The sequence below is a fragment of the Eleutherodactylus coqui genome, chromosome 1, assembly GCF_035609145.1.
Source record: "Eleutherodactylus coqui strain aEleCoq1 chromosome 1, aEleCoq1.hap1, whole genome shotgun sequence".
Taxonomy (NCBI): domain Eukaryota; kingdom Metazoa; phylum Chordata; class Amphibia; order Anura; family Eleutherodactylidae; genus Eleutherodactylus; species Eleutherodactylus coqui.
Genome location: NC_089837.1, coordinates 9831839 through 9845871, shown reverse-complemented (window position 1 = coordinate 9845871; position 14033 = coordinate 9831839). Strand labels below are relative to the sequence as shown.

Sequence of the window (14033 nt, the reverse complement as noted above, 5' to 3'; positions counted from 1 at the left end):
GAGGTTTAAGCAGCAGCAGAGTGGCGCAGCGGGAGCGTGCTGGGCCCATAACCCAGAGGTCGATGGATCGAAACCATCCTCTGCTAGGCGCAGAGTTTTGTATTTTTCATGCTCCCAGGAAAAAGGTACCCCAAAAATTCACTGTCTCGTTCTTTCAGGCCACCCAAAGCCCAGCAAACTCCACTGTCCTTTATATTTCAAGGCACCAAAAAATCCACACTTAAAAAAAAAAAAAAAAAAAAGAAACCTTTCTTCTCCCATGGTCAAAGCTTGGTTTAGGCATAATAACATGACTGCGGTGTGACCCGAGTGCCAGAAGCCAGCAACCGTAGAGGGGGATTAGCTCAAATGGTAGAGCGCTCGCTTAGCATGCGAGAGGTAGCGGGATCGATGCCCGCATCCTCCAAAACTTGCACTTGGCACTACCTTCAAATGAAGGGCCAACTTCTTTTTAGTTGGCACTGACACAAAAACCTAGGAAGCAGCTGCACGCATATCTGGCTAAACCTTCGATAGCTCAGCTGGTAGAGCGGAGGACTGTAGTAGCTAGTTAGCAATCCTTAGGTCGCTGGTTCGATTCCGGCTCGAAGGATGCTTTTGAGTGTCCGATAACCTTGCATGCTTCAACTTGGAGGCTCTCTTGCACAGACTTTGCAGCTGCATACCTCCTGGCCGCACTCTTTTTGAGCCTGACCGCACAACCATTGGCCTCTGGAGAGAGTGTTAACAAGAATACTTCAAAACAAGAGAAACAATGCGTTGGCCGGGAATCGAACCCGGGTCAACTGCTTGGAAGGCAGCTATGCTCACCACTATACCACCAACGCCATAGAATTCGCACCACTTCTCAATCGTGAAAATGCAACTCTCACCCCTAGTGTGACTAAAGCCAACTCTTCTGCTTCGTTAGTGGCTTGACAACAGTCAGACGGTAATGTGGCTTCTCGTAAGAGAGGTTTAAGCAGCAGCAGAGTGGCGCAGCGGGAGCGTGCTGGGCCCATAACCCAGAGGTCGATGGATCGAAACCATCCTCTGCTAGGCGCAGAGTTTTGTATTTTTCATGCTCCCAGGAAAAAGGTACCCCAAAAATTCACTGTCTCGTTCTTTCAGGCCACCCAAAGCCCAGCAAACTCCACTGTCCTTTATATTTCAAGGCACCAAAAAATCCACACTTAAAAAAAAAAAAAAAAAAAAGAAACCTTTCTTCTCCCATGGTCAAAGCTTGGTTTAGGCATAATAACATGACTGCGGTGTGACCCGAGTGCCAGAAGCCAGCAACCGTAGAGGGGGATTAGCTCAAATGGTAGAGCGCTCGCTTAGCATGCGAGAGGTAGCGGGATCGATGCCCGCATCCTCCAAAACTTCCACTTGGCCCTTCAAATGAAGGGCCAACTTCTTTTTAGTTGGCACTGACACAAAAACCTAGGAAGCAGCTGCACGCATATCTGGCTAAACCTTCGATAGCTCAGCTGGTAGAGCGGAGGACTGTAGTAGCTAGTTAGCAATCCTTAGGTCGCTGGTTCGATTCCGGCTCGAAGGATGCTTTTGAGTGTCCGATAACCTTGCATGCTTCAACTTGGAGGCTCTCTTGCACAGACTTTGCAGCTGCATACCTCCTGGCCGCACTCTTTTTGAGCCTGACCGCACAACCATTGGCCTCTGGAGAGAGTGTTAACAAGAATACTTCAAAACAAGAGAAACAATGCGTTGGCCGGGAATCGAACCCGGGTCAACTGCTTGGAAGGCAGCTATGCTCACCACTATACCACCAACGCCATAGAATTCGCACCACTTCTCAATCGTGAAAATGCAACTCTCACCCCTAGTGTGACTAAAGCCAACTCTTCTGCTTCGTTAGTGGCTTGACAACAGTCAGACGGTAATGTGGCTTCTCGTAAGAGAGGTTTAAGCAGCAGCAGAGTGGCGCAGCGGGAGCATGCTGGGCCCATAACCCAGAGGTCGATGGATCGAAACCATCCTCTGCTAGGCGCAGAGTTTTGTATTTTTCATGCTCCCAGGAAAAAGGTACCCCAAAAATTCACTGTCTCGTTCTTTCAGGCCACCCAAAGCCCAGCAAACTCCACTGTCCTTTATATTTCAAGGCACCAAAAAATCCACACTTAAAAAAAAAAAAAAAAAAAAAAAAAAAAGAAACCTTTCTTCTCCCATGGTCAAAGCTTGGTTTAGGCATAATAACATGACTGCGGTGTGACCCGAGTGCCAGAAGCCAGCAACCGTAGAGGGGGATTAGCTCAAATGGTAGAGCGCTCGCTTAGCATGCGAGAGGTAGCGGGATCGATGCCCGCATCCTCCAAAACTTCCACTTGGCACTACCTTCAAATGAAGGGCCAACTTCTTTTTAGTTGGCACTGACACAAAAACCTAGGAAGCAGCTGCACGCATATCTGGCTAAACCTTCGATAGCTCAGCTGGTAGAGCGGAGGACTGTAGTAGCTAGTTAGCAATCCTTAGGTCGCTGGTTCGATTCCGGCTCGAAGGATGCTTTTGAGTGTCCGATAACCTTGCATGCTTCAACTTGGAGGCTCTCTTGCACAGACTTTGCAGCTGCATACCTCCTGGCCGCACTCTTTTTGAGCCTGACCGCACAACCATTGGCCTCTGGAGAGAGTGTTAACAAGAATACTTCAAAACAAGAGAAACAATGCGTTGGCCGGGAATCGAACCCGGGTCAACTGCTTGGAAGGCAGCTATGCTCACCACTATACCACCAACGCCATAGAATTCGCACCACTTCTCAATCGTGAAAATGCAACTCTCACCCCTAGTGTGACTAAAGCCAACTCTTCTGCTTCGTTAGTGGCTTGACAACAGTCAGACGGTAATGTGGCTTCTCGTAAGAGAGGTTTAAGCAGCAGCAGAGTGGCGCAGCGGGAGCGTGCTGGGCCCATAACCCAGAGGTCGATGGATCGAAACCATCCTCTGCTAGGCGCAGAGTTTTGTATTTTTCATGCTCCCAGGAAAAAGGTACCCCAAAAATTCACTGTCTCGTTCTTTCAGGCCACCCAAAGCCCAGCAAACTCCACTGTCCTTTATATTTCAAGGCACCAAAAAATCCACACTTAAAAAAAAAAAAAAAAAAAGAAACCTTTCTTCTCCCATGGTCAAAGCTTGGTTTAGGCATAATAACATGACTGCGGTGTGACCCGAGTGCCAGAAGCCAGCAACCGTAGAGGGGGATTAGCTCAAATGGTAGAGCGCTCGCTTAGCATGCGAGAGGTAGCGGGATCGATGCCCGCATCCTCCAAAACTTCCACTTGGCCCTTCAAATGAAGGGCCAACTTCTTTTTAGTTGGCACTGACACAAAAACCTAGGAAGCAGCTGCACGCATATCTGGCTAAACCTTCGATAGCTCAGCTGGTAGAGCGGAGGACTGTAGTAGCTAGTTAGCAATCCTTAGGTCGCTGGTTCGATTCCGGCTCGAAGGATGCTTTTGAGTGTCCGATAACCTTGCATGCTTCAACTTGGAGGCTCTCTTGCACAGACTTTGCAGCTGCATACCTCCTGGCCGCACTCTTTTTGAGCCTGACCGCACAACCATTGGCCTCTGGAGAGAGTGTTAACAAGAATACTTCAAAACAAGAGAAACAATGCGTTGGCCGGGAATCGAACCCGGGTCAACTGCTTGGAAGGCAGCTATGCTCACCACTATACCACCAACGCCATAGAATTCGCACCACTTCTCAATCGTGAAAATGCAACTCTCACCCCTAGTGTGACTAAAGCCAACTCTTCTGCTTCGTTAGTGGCTTGACAACAGTCAGACGGTAATGTGGCTTCTCGTAAGAGAGGTTTAAGCAGCAGCAGAGTGGCGCAGCGGGAGCATGCTGGGCCCATAACCCAGAGGTCGATGGATCGAAACCATCCTCTGCTAGGCGCAGAGTTTTGTATTTTTCATGCTCCCAGGAAAAAGGTACCCCAAAAATTCACTGTCTCGTTCTTTCAGGCCACCCAAAGCCCAGCAAACTCCACTGTCCTTTATATTTCAAGGCACCAAAAAATCCACACTTAAAAAAAAAAAAAAAAAAAAAAAAAAAAGAAACCTTTCTTCTCCCATGGTCAAAGCTTGGTTTAGGCATAATAACATGACTGCGGTGTGACCCGAGTGCCAGAAGCCAGCAACCGTAGAGGGGGATTAGCTCAAATGGTAGAGCGCTCGCTTAGCATGCGAGAGGTAGCGGGATCGATGCCCGCATCCTCCAAAACTTCCACTTGGCACTACCTTCAAATGAAGGGCCAACTTCTTTTTAGTTGGCACTGACACAAAAACCTAGGAAGCAGCTGCACGCATATCTGGCTAAACCTTCGATAGCTCAGCTGGTAGAGCGGAGGACTGTAGTAGCTAGTTAGCAATCCTTAGGTCGCTGGTTCGATTCCGGCTCGAAGGATGCTTTTGAGTGTCCGATAACCTTGCATGCTTCAACTTGGAGGCTCTCTTGCACAGACTTTGCAGCTGCATACCTCCTGGCCGCACTCTTTTTGAGCCTGACCGCACAACCATTGGCCTCTGGAGAGAGTGTTAACAAGAATACTTCAAAACAAGAGAAACAATGCGTTGGCCGGGAATCGAACCCGGGTCAACTGCTTGGAAGGCAGCTATGCTCACCACTATACCACCAACGCCATAGAATTCGCACCACTTCTCAATCGTGAAAATGCAACTCTCACCCCTAGTGTGACTAAAGCCAACTCTTCTGCTTCGTTAGTGGCTTGACAACAGTCAGACGGTAATGTGGCTTCTCGTAAGAGAGGTTTAAGCAGCAGCAGAGTGGCGCAGCGGGAGCGTGCTGGGCCCATAACCCAGAGGTCGATGGATCGAAACCATCCTCTGCTAGGCGCAGAGTTTTGTATTTTTCATGCTCCCAGGAAAAAGGTACCCCAAAAATTCACTGTCTCGTTCTTTCAGGCCACCCAAAGCCCAGCAAACTCCACTGTCCTTTATATTTCAAGGCACCAAAAAATCCACACTTAAAAAAAAAAAAAAAAAAAAAAAAAAAGAAACCTTTCTTCTCCCATGGTCAAAGCTTGGTTTAGGCATAATAACATGACTGCGGTGTGACCCGAGTGCCAGAAGCCAGCAACCGTAGAGGGGGATTAGCTCAAATGGTAGAGCGCTCGCTTAGCATGCGAGAGGTAGCGGGATCGATGCCCGCATCCTCCAAAACTTCCACTTGGCACTACCTTCAAATGAAGGGCCAACTTCTTTTTAGTTGGCACTGACACAAAAACCTAGGAAGCAGCTGCACGCATATCTGGCTAAACCTTCGATAGCTCAGCTGGTAGAGCGGAGGACTGTAGTAGCTAGTTAGCAATCCTTAGGTCGCTGGTTCGTATTCCGGCTCGAAGGATGCTTTTGAGTGTCCGATAACCTTGCATGCTTCAACTTGGAGGCTCTCTTGCACAGACTTTGCAGCTGCATACCTCCTGGCCGCACTCTTTTTGAGCCTGACCGCACAACCATTGGCCTCTGGAGAGAGTGTTAACAAGAATACTTCAAAACAAGAGAAACAATGCGTTGGCCGGGAATCGAACCCGGGTCAACTGCTTGGAAGGCAGCTATGCTCACCACTATACCACCAACGCCATAGAATTCGCACCACTTCTCAATCGTGAAAATGCAACTCTCACCCCTAGTGTGACTAAAGCCAACTCTTCTGCTTCGTTAGTGGCTTGACAACAGTCAGACGGTAATGTGGCTTCTCGTAAGAGAGGTTTAAGCAGCAGCAGAGTGGCGCAGCGGGAGCGTGCTGGGCCCATAACCCAGAGGTCGATGGATCGAAACCATCCTCTGCTAGGCGCAGAGTTTTGTATTTTTCATGCTCCCAGGAAAAAGGTACCCCAAAAATTCACTGTCTCGTTCTTTCAGGCCACCCAAAGCCCAGCAAACTCCACTGTCCTTTATATTTCAAGGCACCAAAAAATCCACACTTAAAAAAAAAAAAAAAAAAAAAAAAAAGAAACCTTTCTTCTCCCATGGTCAAAGCTTGGTTTAGGCATAATAACATGACTGCGGTGTGACCCGAGTGCCAGAAGCCAGCAACCGTAGAGGGGGATTAGCTCAAATGGTAGAGCGCTCGCTTAGCATGCGAGAGGTAGCGGGATCGATGCCCGCATCCTCCAAAACTTCCACTTGGCACTACCTTCAAATGAAGGGCCAACTTCTTTTTAGTTGGCACTGACACAAAAACCTAGGAAGCAGCTGCACGCATATCTGGCTAAACCTTCGATAGCTCAGCTGGTAGAGCGGAGGACTGTAGTAGCTAGTTAGCAATCCTTAGGTCGCTGGTTCGATTCCGGCTCGAAGGATGCTTTTGAGTGTCCGATAACCTTGCATGCTTCAACTTGGAGGCTCTCTTGCACAGACTTTGCAGCTGCATACCTCCTGGCCGCACTCTTTTTGAGCCTGACCGCACAACCATTGGCCTCTGGAGAGAGTGTTAACAAGAATACTTCAAAACAAGAGAAACAATGCGTTGGCCGGGAATCGAACCCGGGTCAACTGCTTGGAAGGCAGCTATGCTCACCACTATACCACCAACGCCATAGAATTCGCACCACTTCTCAATCGTGAAAATGCAACTCTCACCCCTAGTGTGACTAAAGCCAACTCTTCTGCTTCGTTAGTGGCTTGACAACAGTCAGACGGTAATGTGGCTTCTCGTAAGAGAGGTTTAAGCAGCAGCAGAGTGGCGCAGCGGGAGCGTGCTGGGCCCATAACCCAGAGGTCGATGGATCGAAACCATCCTCTGCTAGGCGCAGAGTTTTGTATTTTTCATGCTCCCAGGAAAAAGGTACCCCAAAAATTCACTGTCTCGTTCTTTCAGGCCACCCAAAGCCCAGCAAACTCCACTGTCCTTTATATTTCAAGGCACCAAAAAATCCACACTTAAAAAAAAAAAAAAAGAAACCTTTCTTCTCCCATGGTCAAAGCTTGGTTTAGGCATGATAACATGACTGCGGTGTGACCCGAGTGCCAGAAGCCAGCAACCGTAGAGGGGGATTAGCTCAAATGGTAGAGCGCTCGCTTAGCATGCGAGAGGTAGCGGGATCGATGCCCGCATCCTCCAAAACTTCCACTTGGCACTACCTTCAAATGAAGGGCCAACTTCTTTTTAGTTGGCACTGACACAAAAACCTAGGAAGCAGCTGCACGCATATCTGGCTAAACCTTCGATAGCTCAGCTGGTAGAGCGGAGGACTGTAGTAGCTAGTTAGCAATCCTTAGGTCGCTGGTTCGATTCCGGCTCGAAGGATGCTTTTGAGTGTCCGATAACCTTGCATGCTTCAACTTGGAGGCTCTCTTGCACAGACTTTGCAGCTGCATACCTCCTGGCCGCACTCTTTTTGAGCCTGACCGCACAACCATTGGCCTCTGGAGAGAGTGTTAACAAGAATACTTCAAAACAAGAGAAACAATGCGTTGGCCGGGAATCGAACCCGGGTCAACTGCTTGGAAGGCAGCTATGCTCACCACTATACCACCAACGCCATAGAATTCGCACCACTTCTCAATCGTGAAAATGCAACTCTCACCCCTAGTGTGACTAAAGCCAACTCTTCTGCTTCGTTAGTGGCTTGACAACAGTCAGACGGTAATGTGGCTTCTCGTAAGAGAGGTTTAAGCAGCAGCAGAGTGGCGCAGCGGGAGCGTGCTGGGCCCATAACCCAGAGGTCGATGGATCGAAACCATCCTCTGCTAGGCGCAGAGTTTTGTATTTTTCATGCTCCCAGGAAAAAGGTACCCCAAAAATTCACTGTCTCGTTCTTTCAGGCCACCCAAAGCCCAGCAAACTCCACTGTCCTTTATATTTCAAGGCACCAAAAAATCCACACTTAAAAAAAAAAAAAAAAAAAAAAAAAGAAACCTTTCTTCTCCCATGGTCAAAGCTTGGTTTAGGCATAATAACATGACTGCGGTGTGACCCGAGTGCCAGAAGCCAGCAACCGTAGAGGGGGATTAGCTCAAATGGTAGAGCGCTCGCTTAGCATGCGAGAGGTAGCGGGATCGATGCCCGCATCCTCCAAAACTTCCACTTGGCACTACCTTCAAATGAAGGGCCAACTTCTTTTTAGTTGGCACTGACACAAAAACCTAGGAAGCAGCTGCACGCATATCTGGCTAAACCTTCGATAGCTCAGCTGGTAGAGCGGAGGACTGTAGTAGCTAGTTAGCAATCCTTAGGTCGCTGGTTCGATTCCGGCTCGAAGGATGCTTTTGAGTGTCCGATAACCTTGCATGCTTCAACTTGGAGGCTCTCTTGCACAGACTTTGCAGCTGCATACCTCCTGGCCGCACTCTTTTTGAGCCTGACCGCACAACCATTGGCCTCTGGAGAGAGTGTTAACAAGAATACTTCAAAACAAGAGAAACAATGCGTTGGCCGGGAATCGAACCCGGGTCAACTGCTTGGAAGGCAGCTATGCTCACCACTATACCACCAACGCCATAGAATTCGCACCACTTCTCAATCGTGAAAATGCAACTCTCACCCCTAGTGTGACTAAAGCCAACTCTTCTGCTTCGTTAGTGGCTTGACAACAGTCAGACGGTAATGTGGCTTCTCGTAAGAGAGGTTTAAGCAGCAGCAGAGTGGCGCAGCGGGAGCGTGCTGGGCCCATAACCCAGAGGTCGATGGATCGAAACCATCCTCTGCTAGGCGCAGAGTTTTGTATTTTTCATGCTCCCAGGAAAAAGGTACCCCAAAAATTCACTGTCTCGTTCTTTCAGGCCACCCAAAGCCCAGCAAACTCCACTGTCCTTTATATTTCAAGGCACCAAAAAATCCACACTTAAAAAAAAAAAAAAAGAAACCTTTCTTCTCCCATGGTCAAAGCTTGGTTTAGGCATGATAACATGACTGCGGTGTGACCCGAGTGCCAGAAGCCAGCAACCGTAGAGGGGGATTAGCTCAAATGGTAGAGCGCTCGCTTAGCATGCGAGAGGTAGCGGGATCGATGCCCGCATCCTCCAAAACTTCCACTTGGCACTACCTTCAAATGAAGGGCCAACTTCTTTTTAGTTGGCACTGACACAAAAACCTAGGAAGCAGCTGCACGCATATCTGGCTAAACCTTCGATAGCTCAGCTGGTAGAGCGGAGGACTGTAGTAGCTAGTTAGCAATCCTTAGGTCGCTGGTTCGATTCCGGCTCGAAGGATGCTTTTGAGTGTCCGATAACCTTGCATGCTTCAACTTGGAGGCTCTCTTGCACAGACTTTGCAGCTGCATACCTCCTGGCCGCACTCTTTTTGAGCCTGACCGCACAACCATTGGCCTCTGGAGAGAGTGTTAACAAGAATACTTCAAAACAAGAGAAACAATGCGTTGGCCGGGAATCGAACCCGGGTCAACTGCTTGGAAGGCAGCTATGCTCACCACTATACCACCAACGCCATAGAATTCGCACCACTTCTCAATCGTGAAAATGCAACTCTCACCCCTAGTGTGACTAAAGCCAACTCTTCTGCTTCGTTAGTGGCTTGACAACAGTCAGACGGTAATGTGGCTTCTCGTAAGAGAGGTTTAAGCAGCAGCAGAGTGGCGCAGCGGGAGCGTGCTGGGCCCATAACCCAGAGGTCGATGGATCGAAACCATCCTCTGCTAGGCGCAGAGTTTTGTATTTTTCATGCTCCCAGGAAAAAGGTACCCCAAAAATTCACTGTCTCGTTCTTTCAGGCCACCCAAAGCCCAGCAAACTCCACTGTCCTTTATATTTCAAGGCACCAAAAAATCCACACTTAAAAAAAAAAAAAAAAAACCTTTCTTCTCCCATGGTCAAAGCTTGGTTTAGGCATAATAACATGACTGCGGTGTGACCCGAGTGCCAGAAGCCAGCAACCGTAGAGGGGGATTAGCTCAAATGGTAGAGCGCTCGCTTAGCATGCGAGAGGTAGCGGGATCGATGCCCGCATCCTCCAAAACTTCCACTTGGCACTACCTTCAAATGAAGGGCCAACTTCTTTTTAGTTGGCACTGACACAAAAACCTAGGAAGCAGCTGCACGCATATCTGGCTAAACCTTCGATAGCTCAGCTGGTAGAGCGGAGGACTGTAGTAGCTAGTTAGCAATCCTTAGGTCGCTGGTTCGATTCCGGCTCGAAGGATGCTTTTGAGTGTCCGATAACCTTGCATGCTTCAACTTGGAGGCTCTCTTGCACAGACTTTGCAGCTGCATACCTCCTGGCCGCACTCTTTTTGAGCCTGACCGCACAACCATTGGCCTCTGGAGAGAGTGTTAACAAGAATACTTCAAAACAAGAGAAACAATGCGTTGGCCGGGAATCGAACCCGGGTCAACTGCTTGGAAGGCAGCTATGCTCACCACTATACCACCAACGCCATAGAATTCGCACCACTTCTCAATCGTGAAAATGCAACTCTCACCCCTAGTGTGACTAAAGCCAACTCTTCTGCTTCGTTAGTGGCTTGACAACAGTCAGACGGTAATGTGGCTTCTCGTAAGAGAGGTTTAAGCAGCAGCAGAGTGGCGCAGCGGGAGCGTGCTGGGCCCATAACCCAGAGGTCGATGGATCGAAACCATCCTCTGCTAGGCGCAGAGTTTTGTATTTTTCATGCTCCCAGGAAAAAGGTACCCCAAAAATTCACTGTCTCGTTCTTTCAGGCCACCCAAAGCCCAGCAAACTCCACTGTCCTTTATATTTCAAGGCACCAAAAAATCCACACTTAAAAAAAAAAAAAAAAAACCTTTCTTCTCCCATGGTCAAAGCTTGGTTTAGGCATAATAACATGACTGCGGTGTGACCCGAGTGCCAGAAGCCAGCAACCGTAGAGGGGGATTAGCTCAAATGGTAGAGCGCTCGCTTAGCATGCGAGAGGTAGCGGGATCGATGCCCGCATCCTCCAAAACTTCCACTTGGCACTACCTTCAAATGAAGGGCCAACTTCTTTTTAGTTGGCACTGACACAAAAACCTAGGAAGCAGCTGCACGCATATCTGGCTAAACCTTCGATAGCTCAGCTGGTAGAGCGGAGGACTGTAGTAGCTAGTTAGCAATCCTTAGGTCGCTGGTTCGATTCCGGCTCGAAGGATGCTTTTGAGTGTCCGATAACCTTGCATGCTTCAACTTGGAGGCTCTCTTGCACAGACTTTGCAGCTGCATACCTCCTGGCCGCACTCTTTTTGAGCCTGACCGCACAACCATTGGCCTCTGGAGAGAGTGTTAACAAGAATACTTCAAAACGAGAGAAACAATGCGTTGGCCGGGAATCGAACCCGGGTCAACTGCTTGGAAGGCAGCTATGCTCACCACTATACCACCAACGCCATAGAATTCGCACCACTTCTCAATCGTGAAAATGCAACTCTCACCCCTAGTGTGACTAAAGCCAACTCTTCTGCTTCGTTAGTGGCTTGACAACAGTCAGAAGGTAATGTGGCTTCTCGTAAGAGAGGTTTAAGCAGCAGCAGAGTGGCGCAGCGGGAGCGTGCTGGGCCCATAACCCAGAGGTCGATGGATCGAAACCATCCTCTGCTAGGCGCAGAGTTTTGTATTTTTCATGCTCCCAGGAAAAAGGTACCCCAAAAATTCACTGTCTCGTTCTTTCAGGCCACCCAAAGCCCAGCAAACTCCACTGTCCTTTATATTTCAAGGCACCAAAAAATCCACACTTAAAAAAAAAAAAAAGAAACCTTTCTTCTCCCATGGTCAAAGCTTGGTTTAGGCATAATAACATGACTGCGGTGTGACCCGAGTGCCAGAAGCCAGCAACCGTAGAGGGGGATTAGCTCAAATGGTAGAGCGCTCGCTTAGCATGCGAGAGGTAGCGGGATCGATGCCCGCATCCTCCAAAACTTCCACTTGGCACTACCTTCAAATGAAGGGCCAACTTCTTTTTAGTTGGCACTGACACAAAAACCTAGGAAGCAGCTGCACGCATATCTGGCTAAACCTTCGATAGCTCAGCTGGTAGAGCGGAGGACTGTAGTAGCTAGTTAGCAATCCTTAGGTCGCTGGTTCGATTCCGGCTCGAAGGATGCTTTTGAGTGTCCGATAAACTTGCATGCTTCAACTTGGAGGCTCTCTTGCACAGACTTTGCAGCTGCATACCTCCTGGCCGCACTCTTTTTGAGCCTGACCGCACAACCATTGGCCTCTGGAGAGAGTGTTAACAAGAATACTTCAAAACAAGAGAAACAATGCGTTGGCCGGGAATCGAACCCGGGTCAACTGCTTGGAAGGCAGCTATGCTCACCACTATACCACCAACGCCATAGAATTCGCACCACTTCTCAATCGTGAAAATGCAACTCTCACCCCTAGTGTGACTAAAGCCAACTCTTCTGCTTCGTTAGTGGCTTGACAACAGTCAGACGGTAATGTGGCTTCTCGTAAGAGAGGTTTAAGCAGCAGCAGAGTGGCGCAGCGGGAGCGTGCTGGGCCCATAACCCAGAGGTCGATGGATCGAAACCATCCTCTGCTAGGCGCAGAGTTTTGTATTTTTCATGCTCCCAGGAAAAAGGTACCCCAAAAATTCACTGTCTCGTTCTTTCAGGCCACCCAAAGCCCAGCAAACTCCACTGTCCTTTATATTTCAAGGCACCAAAAAATCCACACTTAAAAAAAAAAAAAAAGAAACCTTTCTTCTCCCATGGTCAAAGCTTGGTTTAGGCATGATAACATGACTGCGGTGTGACCCGAGTGCCAGAAGCCAGCAACCGTAGAGGGGGATTAGCTCAAATGCTAGAGCGCTCGCTTAGCATGCGAGAGGTAGCGGGATCGATGCCCGCATCCTCCAAAACTTCCACTTGGCACTACCTTCAAATGAAGGGCCAACTTCTTTTTAGTTGGCACTGACACAAAAACCTAGGAAGCAGCTGCACGCATATCTGGCTAAACCTTCGATAGCTCAGCTGGTAGAGCGGAGGACTGTAGTAGCTAGTTAGCAATCCTTAGGTCGCTGGTTCGATTCCGGCTCGAAGGATGCTTTTGAGTGTCCGATAACCTTGCATGCTTCAACTTGGAGGCTCTCTTGCACAGACTTTGCAGCTGCATACCTCCTGGCCGCACTCTTTTTGAGCCTGACCGCACAACCATTGGCCTCTGGAGAGAGTGTTAACAAGAATACTTCAAAACAAGAGAAACAATGCGTTGGCCGGGAATCGAACCCGGGTCAACTGCTTGGAAGGCAGCTATGCTCACCACTATACCACCAACGCCATAGAATTCGCACCACTTCTCAATCGTGAAAATGCAACTCTCACCCCTAGTGTGACTAAAGCCAACTCTTCTGCTTCGTTAGTGGCTTGACAACAGTCAGACGGTAATGTGGCTTCTCGTAAGAGAGGTTTAAGCAGCAGCAGAGTGGCGCAGCGGGAGCGTGCTGGGCCCATAACCCAGAGGTCGATGGATCGAAACCATCCTCTGCTAGGCGCAGAGTTTTGTATTTTTCATGCTCCCAGGAAAAAGGTACCCCAAAAATTCACTGTCTCGTTCTTTCAGGCCACCCAAAGCCCAGCAAACTCCACTGTCCTTTATATTTCAAGGCACCAAAAAATCCACACTTAAAAAAAAAAAAAAAAAACCTTTCTTCTCCCATGGTCAAAGCTTGGTTTAGGCATAATAACATGACTGCGGTGTGACCCGAGTGCCAGAAGCCAGCAACCGTAGAGGGGGATTAGCTCAAATGGTAGAGCGCTCGCTTAGCATGCGAGAGGTAGCGGGATCGATGCCCGCATCCTCCAAAACTTCCACTTGGCACTACCTTCAAATGAAGGGCCAACTTCTTTTTAGTTGGCACTGACACAAAAACCTAGGAAGCAGCTGCACGCATATCTGGCTAAACCTTCGATAGCTCAGCTGGTAGAGCGGAGGACTGTAGTAGCTAGTTAGCAATCCTTAGGTCGCTGGTTCGATTCCGGCTCGAAGGATGCTTTTGAGTGTCCGATAACCTTGCATGCTTCAACTTGGAGGCTCTCTTGCACAGACTTTGCAGCTGCATACCTCCTGGCCGCACTCTTTTTGAGCCTGACCGCACAACCATTGGCCTCTGGAGA

The 14033-nt window shown here is 48.9% G+C and overlaps 28 non-coding genes across 28 annotated transcripts; all 28 read left to right on the top strand.

Moving 5' to 3' along the window:
• Window positions 1-333: 333 nt before the first annotated feature.
• On the top strand, window positions 334-406 carry TRNAA-AGC (transfer RNA alanine (anticodon AGC)). Its single transcript has one exon. It is a non-coding gene; the product is annotated as a tRNA-Ala (tRNA).
• Window positions 407-506: 100 nt separating this feature from the next.
• TRNAY-GUA (transfer RNA tyrosine (anticodon GUA)) lies at window positions 507-592 on the top strand. Its single transcript is given in 2 exon segments — window positions 507-543; window positions 557-592. It is a non-coding gene; the product is annotated as a tRNA-Tyr (tRNA).
• Window positions 593-1285: 693 nt separating this feature from the next.
• TRNAA-AGC (transfer RNA alanine (anticodon AGC)) lies at window positions 1286-1358 on the top strand. The gene has a single exon. It is a non-coding gene; the product is annotated as a tRNA-Ala (tRNA).
• Window positions 1359-1454: 96 nt separating this feature from the next.
• On the top strand, window positions 1455-1540 carry TRNAY-GUA (transfer RNA tyrosine (anticodon GUA)). Its single transcript is given in 2 exon segments — window positions 1455-1491; window positions 1505-1540. It is a non-coding gene; the product is annotated as a tRNA-Tyr (tRNA).
• A 701-nt stretch (window positions 1541-2241) lies between these two features.
• Window positions 2242-2314, top strand: TRNAA-AGC (transfer RNA alanine (anticodon AGC)). The gene has a single exon. It is a non-coding gene; the product is annotated as a tRNA-Ala (tRNA).
• Window positions 2315-2414: 100 nt separating this feature from the next.
• TRNAY-GUA (transfer RNA tyrosine (anticodon GUA)) lies at window positions 2415-2500 on the top strand. The gene is given in 2 exon segments: window positions 2415-2451; window positions 2465-2500. It is a non-coding gene; the product is annotated as a tRNA-Tyr (tRNA).
• A 692-nt stretch (window positions 2501-3192) lies between these two features.
• Window positions 3193-3265, top strand: TRNAA-AGC (transfer RNA alanine (anticodon AGC)). The gene has a single exon. It is a non-coding gene; the product is annotated as a tRNA-Ala (tRNA).
• A 96-nt stretch (window positions 3266-3361) lies between these two features.
• Window positions 3362-3447, top strand: TRNAY-GUA (transfer RNA tyrosine (anticodon GUA)). The gene is given in 2 exon segments: window positions 3362-3398; window positions 3412-3447. It is a non-coding gene; the product is annotated as a tRNA-Tyr (tRNA).
• Window positions 3448-4148: 701 nt separating this feature from the next.
• Window positions 4149-4221, top strand: TRNAA-AGC (transfer RNA alanine (anticodon AGC)). The gene has a single exon. It is a non-coding gene; the product is annotated as a tRNA-Ala (tRNA).
• Window positions 4222-4321: 100 nt separating this feature from the next.
• On the top strand, window positions 4322-4407 carry TRNAY-GUA (transfer RNA tyrosine (anticodon GUA)). The gene is given in 2 exon segments: window positions 4322-4358; window positions 4372-4407. It is a non-coding gene; the product is annotated as a tRNA-Tyr (tRNA).
• Window positions 4408-5107: 700 nt separating this feature from the next.
• Window positions 5108-5180, top strand: TRNAA-AGC (transfer RNA alanine (anticodon AGC)). Its single transcript has one exon. It is a non-coding gene; the product is annotated as a tRNA-Ala (tRNA).
• An 886-nt stretch (window positions 5181-6066) lies between these two features.
• On the top strand, window positions 6067-6139 carry TRNAA-AGC (transfer RNA alanine (anticodon AGC)). The gene has a single exon. It is a non-coding gene; the product is annotated as a tRNA-Ala (tRNA).
• Window positions 6140-6239: 100 nt separating this feature from the next.
• Window positions 6240-6325, top strand: TRNAY-GUA (transfer RNA tyrosine (anticodon GUA)). The gene is given in 2 exon segments: window positions 6240-6276; window positions 6290-6325. It is a non-coding gene; the product is annotated as a tRNA-Tyr (tRNA).
• Window positions 6326-7013: 688 nt separating this feature from the next.
• TRNAA-AGC (transfer RNA alanine (anticodon AGC)) lies at window positions 7014-7086 on the top strand. The gene has a single exon. It is a non-coding gene; the product is annotated as a tRNA-Ala (tRNA).
• A 100-nt stretch (window positions 7087-7186) lies between these two features.
• TRNAY-GUA (transfer RNA tyrosine (anticodon GUA)) lies at window positions 7187-7272 on the top strand. Its single transcript is given in 2 exon segments — window positions 7187-7223; window positions 7237-7272. It is a non-coding gene; the product is annotated as a tRNA-Tyr (tRNA).
• Window positions 7273-7970: 698 nt separating this feature from the next.
• On the top strand, window positions 7971-8043 carry TRNAA-AGC (transfer RNA alanine (anticodon AGC)). The gene has a single exon. It is a non-coding gene; the product is annotated as a tRNA-Ala (tRNA).
• A 100-nt stretch (window positions 8044-8143) lies between these two features.
• TRNAY-GUA (transfer RNA tyrosine (anticodon GUA)) lies at window positions 8144-8229 on the top strand. Its single transcript is given in 2 exon segments — window positions 8144-8180; window positions 8194-8229. It is a non-coding gene; the product is annotated as a tRNA-Tyr (tRNA).
• A 688-nt stretch (window positions 8230-8917) lies between these two features.
• TRNAA-AGC (transfer RNA alanine (anticodon AGC)) lies at window positions 8918-8990 on the top strand. Its single transcript has one exon. It is a non-coding gene; the product is annotated as a tRNA-Ala (tRNA).
• A 100-nt stretch (window positions 8991-9090) lies between these two features.
• Window positions 9091-9176, top strand: TRNAY-GUA (transfer RNA tyrosine (anticodon GUA)). The gene is given in 2 exon segments: window positions 9091-9127; window positions 9141-9176. It is a non-coding gene; the product is annotated as a tRNA-Tyr (tRNA).
• A 687-nt stretch (window positions 9177-9863) lies between these two features.
• Window positions 9864-9936, top strand: TRNAA-AGC (transfer RNA alanine (anticodon AGC)). Its single transcript has one exon. It is a non-coding gene; the product is annotated as a tRNA-Ala (tRNA).
• A 100-nt stretch (window positions 9937-10036) lies between these two features.
• On the top strand, window positions 10037-10122 carry TRNAY-GUA (transfer RNA tyrosine (anticodon GUA)). Its single transcript is given in 2 exon segments — window positions 10037-10073; window positions 10087-10122. It is a non-coding gene; the product is annotated as a tRNA-Tyr (tRNA).
• A 687-nt stretch (window positions 10123-10809) lies between these two features.
• Window positions 10810-10882, top strand: TRNAA-AGC (transfer RNA alanine (anticodon AGC)). The gene has a single exon. It is a non-coding gene; the product is annotated as a tRNA-Ala (tRNA).
• A 100-nt stretch (window positions 10883-10982) lies between these two features.
• Window positions 10983-11068, top strand: TRNAY-GUA (transfer RNA tyrosine (anticodon GUA)). The gene is given in 2 exon segments: window positions 10983-11019; window positions 11033-11068. It is a non-coding gene; the product is annotated as a tRNA-Tyr (tRNA).
• A 687-nt stretch (window positions 11069-11755) lies between these two features.
• TRNAA-AGC (transfer RNA alanine (anticodon AGC)) lies at window positions 11756-11828 on the top strand. Its single transcript has one exon. It is a non-coding gene; the product is annotated as a tRNA-Ala (tRNA).
• A 100-nt stretch (window positions 11829-11928) lies between these two features.
• On the top strand, window positions 11929-12014 carry TRNAY-GUA (transfer RNA tyrosine (anticodon GUA)). Its single transcript is given in 2 exon segments — window positions 11929-11965; window positions 11979-12014. It is a non-coding gene; the product is annotated as a tRNA-Tyr (tRNA).
• Window positions 12015-12875: 861 nt separating this feature from the next.
• Window positions 12876-12961, top strand: TRNAY-GUA (transfer RNA tyrosine (anticodon GUA)). The gene is given in 2 exon segments: window positions 12876-12912; window positions 12926-12961. It is a non-coding gene; the product is annotated as a tRNA-Tyr (tRNA).
• A 687-nt stretch (window positions 12962-13648) lies between these two features.
• Window positions 13649-13721, top strand: TRNAA-AGC (transfer RNA alanine (anticodon AGC)). Its single transcript has one exon. It is a non-coding gene; the product is annotated as a tRNA-Ala (tRNA).
• A 100-nt stretch (window positions 13722-13821) lies between these two features.
• TRNAY-GUA (transfer RNA tyrosine (anticodon GUA)) lies at window positions 13822-13907 on the top strand. Its single transcript is given in 2 exon segments — window positions 13822-13858; window positions 13872-13907. It is a non-coding gene; the product is annotated as a tRNA-Tyr (tRNA).
• The last annotated feature ends 126 nt before the right edge of the window (window positions 13908-14033 follow it).